The sequence below is a fragment of the Acomys minous genome (assembly GCF_964271855.1).
Source record: "Acomys minous genome assembly, chromosome: 1".
In the NCBI taxonomy this organism is placed as follows: domain Eukaryota; kingdom Metazoa; phylum Chordata; class Mammalia; order Rodentia; family Muridae; genus Acomys; species Acomys minous.
In genome coordinates this window covers 21,585,393-21,589,662 of record NC_140483.1, presented here as the reverse complement: position 1 = coordinate 21,589,662, position 4,270 = coordinate 21,585,393, and positions in this window count along the sequence as shown.

The window sequence follows — 4,270 nt, the reverse complement described above, 5'->3', positions numbered from 1 at the left end:
AGAGAACAGGCAGCTCTCATGAAGAGAAAAATTCTGGCCGCTAAGGTGGGGAGACAGGAGAATCAACTATAAGGTATCACCAAAACGGGGGACCAGATGCCAAAGTCACTGAGGAACACGGAAGAACCTCGAGAGACCACAGAGCAGAAAGGAATGGCAGAGGAGGTTGGACACTGGGAACCGGAAGTAAACTCCTGCTGCCTGCCTCTCCCCTTACAGGCTGTTTGGTTCAGATTCTTTCAGCCCTGCGAGCCCTGTGCCTGAAGCATCCAGCCTTAGCTGTCCCATGTACTCTAGGGACCATTTCTTCCTCCTCCGCATCTGTCATCCCAAGATCTTAGGCTCTGGGGATTCCCTAGTCCCCGGCCTCACTCAGGGATTCAGTTTTTACGTCTCAGGGCAGTAGCTGAAAAGACCACACACAAGTCACAAACAAGAGCTAACAGCACAGAACTGTAAAAAAAATAAAACGCTGTATCTACTGAACCCAGAGTCAACTGGTCCTGGGTCCCGGTCCTGGTGACCTTGGACAAGTCATGTAACATTCACTGGCTTCCTTTTGCCATCTGTGATGTGGGCATAGTGTTACCCAAGCACAGGGCTCTTGTGACACCCAGTGAAACAGTCTGTGGGAGACTGCTGAGCGAACTGCAGAGTGTTCACCCTCAACTGCCTACATCTGCAGGGTAGTTAAAAGGGCACAGGCAGTTTTATCCATATATGTATGGTAGGAAATATGACCGAAGGATGCTGAGGAGAGAGGTCTTCGTATTGGGAACTGTGTGTGTGTGTGTGTGTGTGTGTGTGTGTGTACGCACACACGCCATCTTCCCTGCAAGGAAGACAAGAGGAGCAAGCCTTAGGGATAGAGAAAATGATTATGCCTCTGTGGTTGTTATTTTGTATTTTATAGGCATTCACTTCTTCAGATGTGGCTCACAAGTTTCTATCCTCGAGCAGCCTGTGAGGTTCTGGGGCTGGGCGGGACATTGGAGGGTAGGTAGGTTAGACACAGGGGCTGGGAGTAGTCCTTGAGGGTAAGGGGAGGGCCTGGAGAAACTGGGAAGCAGTGGGCTTGGCAGGAGAGGGGGTGACATATGTGGGGAGCCCTGGGGACCCAACCAGGCAAACAGGCTGGCAGGGAGAGCAGGCAGTGTTAACTCTTGCTGTGCCACGCCGCCTGACCCTTCTCTAAGTGTGGCTGTGGTTGAGGGGCTAGATTGTCAGGAATTGGAGATGTGTTAGGTCACAGCAGGCAAGGCAGGCAAGAGAAGCCTGTGCAGGAGCTACCATCACTTAGAAATGGTAGCAGCACATTAGTGTCTTCCTTGCTTTCCATATGGTCTCTTGTCAGTCTGTCTTTCTCTGTCTCTACCCCTCTGTGCCTCTAGGAGGTGACAGCGGGGTCTCCACTCTGGCTAACTACGCAATCTGTCACTCTTGATGCTGCCAGCCCAGCTGGATGCCCCTCCCCCCCCCACCCCTCTCAGCACCCAGCCCAAGCCCTCTGCCCCTGGCCCCCTAGGCCTTCTCCCCTTTGTCTCCTATGGCGGCCTCCCCTTTCTTCTTCCTCTTCACTCACCTCTCCTCAGTTCAGAGCCCATTTCCAATCTCATTACAGCCTGGGCCTTGCAACCCCTGCACCACCCCCGCCCCTCCCCCACCCATCTGTCTTCCCTGAAGCTCTCCTCTTTGTACCCTCCCATCTGTCACCACCAGCACTGGGCCTACTCCCCTCCGGGCCACACCCGCCAGCCTGGCCTTTCTCCCCTTGGGCTCAGTTCCCTCCCTTTCCCCTTCCTCCTTCAGGCCCGGCTAAGAACCCTACTTCCTCTGTTTCCTTTCACAGTCTTGGTTTTTCAGGATGTTCTCCCTCACTTCCGTTTTTTAATCCTACCCCTCTAGGATCTCTGGCCATTCCTCACTTGTGAGTTGGGGGGCAAAGAGCGAGGACTCCAGGGTCCCAGCCCCTAACCCCCTGAGCAACCACTTAGGCTGGTAATGTTGGCTCAGGGTTGCATCACCTCAGGGGAGTGACTTCTCCTCAGGCTCCTGAGATGGCCTTCCACTTTTGCTCACGTGTCCCTGTTTGGGGCCCAGGGCTTCCTCTGCCCTTTTCCACCAAGTAAGTGTGAGAGGCTCCTGTACCTTCTGAGTTTCCATTCATGGAGACTTTACCCAGAAGCCCATTGGGATCGCTGGCCTTCCACAGCTCCAGCTTTCCCCAGCCTCTGCCTCTCTACCTCCTTCCTTCCCTTCCCCTTCCTTTCTTTGGAGGAAATGATGGTATTTTCCCCTCAATCTCTACTGTTCCTGGGCTAGGGGACAATAGTGTCCCTTTGAAGAGTTGATCCTTGCGCTGTCTCTGAGAGTTCATGAATTGATCATCTTTTCAAACGGCCCCTGCCTGGAGCGAGCTAGGGAGACGAAGAGGCTAGGAGCCCTAGTTGTTCCTTCATAGAACCAGACATAGCCAGTGTGGAGCAGCGAGAGCAGCCCCTCCTCAGAGTCCCCACTCTACAGAGAACACTGCCCTCCCCACGCGAGGCTCTTCTCCATTGGCCTTTGCCTGAAGCAAACCCATTGTCCTCTGAACATGGGTAGAACTCGTCTAGGTCTGGCTTGGTGCGGAGCATGCGCACAGCTTTGCTGGGTCATCTTGTGTCATGTCGCTGGCCTCTATCCAAACTTTGGAGTCTTAAAGAAAAGATGCCATCTCTCTCTTATGCTTTTACCATACACGGACAAAGCTCTTCCCCTGTAGCCATGCTCAGCAAATGTCTATTACTGCTATGGCTGTTGGCACAGATATGAGACATGGTCTAGTCTCACCTCAGGCTCTCCCTTATTGTATGTGTCTGGGCCAGCAGCATCACTCCTCTGTGCTGATTTTCCCCATTTCCCAAATCAAATGAGTTGAGGATCTGTAGTTCCAGTATTCAGGACACGGGGGGGGGGGGGGGGCAGGAATGATTGAGCTTGAGGCTAACCTGGGCTACCCAGAAAAACCTTGTCTCAAAAAAGAAAAGAAAAAATGCACATGATTTCTAAGGTTTTAGCTATTATTATAAGTCCCTGGATACAGGGCCTATGGGAAAAAGTAATGGGTGAAGAGAAAGATAACACATATATATGAAAATGACACAATCAAGTTGCTTTGTATGCTAGCTTAAAAAAAAAAATTGGCTGTGGCATACTCCTTAAATCCTACCATTCAGAATGTAGAGGTAAATGGGTCTCTGCGAGTTTGAAGTCTGCCTATTCTACATAATAAATGCCAGGCCAGCCAGGGCTACATAGTGAAACTCTGCCCGAAAATTATTTAAATAAGGTGGAATTTATATAGAGCTAAAAGGTTCTTAGACTGGGCTGGAGCGATGGCTCAGCGGTTAAGGGCACTGACTGCTTTCCCAGAGGCAGTTCATAGCTGTCTGTAACTCCAAGATCTGACACTCTCACATAGGCAGACACACAGGCACAACACCAATGCACATAAAATAAAGGTAAATAAAATTTAAAAGTTCTATTAATTAAAAAAAAAAAAGAATCTTGGGGAGTGGGCTCGAAAGATAGCTCAGAGGTTAAGAGTACTGGCTGCTCTTGCAGAGGTCCTGAGTTCAATTCCCAGCAACCACATGGTGACTCACAACCATCTATAATGTGATCTCATGCCCTCTTCAGGCGTGCAGGCATACATGCAGGCAGAGTACTGTATAATAAATAAATAAATAAATAAATAAATAAATAAATAAAAAATCTCTGACCATTTGATTCCTGGGTCCCATGATAGGAAAGAATTGCCTGCCCAAAGCTGTCCTCTGATCATACACACACTGTGGCACACACACACATTCACACACACACACACACATTCACACACACACACACACACACACACACACACACTGTGGCACACAGATTCACACACACACACACACACACACACACACACACACAGAGAGAGAGAGAGAGAGAGAGAGAGAGAGAGAGAGAGAGAGAGAGAGATACGTAAATGTCTCTTCCTAGCACATACCTTTGGACAGCAACCCAAGACGTTAAAATGAGAAAATAGTAACCTTCTTTATTCAATAGACTGGTAAAGACATCAGGTGGAGCAAAGCCTTCCGGTTACTTGAGGGAGGAGGTATCGCAGTGGGCAGTGACGCTGGTACTGAGGAAGGGGGCCATTCCTTCAACTTTCTACCAGAGTTGGAAGAGGAGAGCCAATATGAACTGGCAAGAGTAGGGAAGGAGGAAAGCCCTTAGGGAA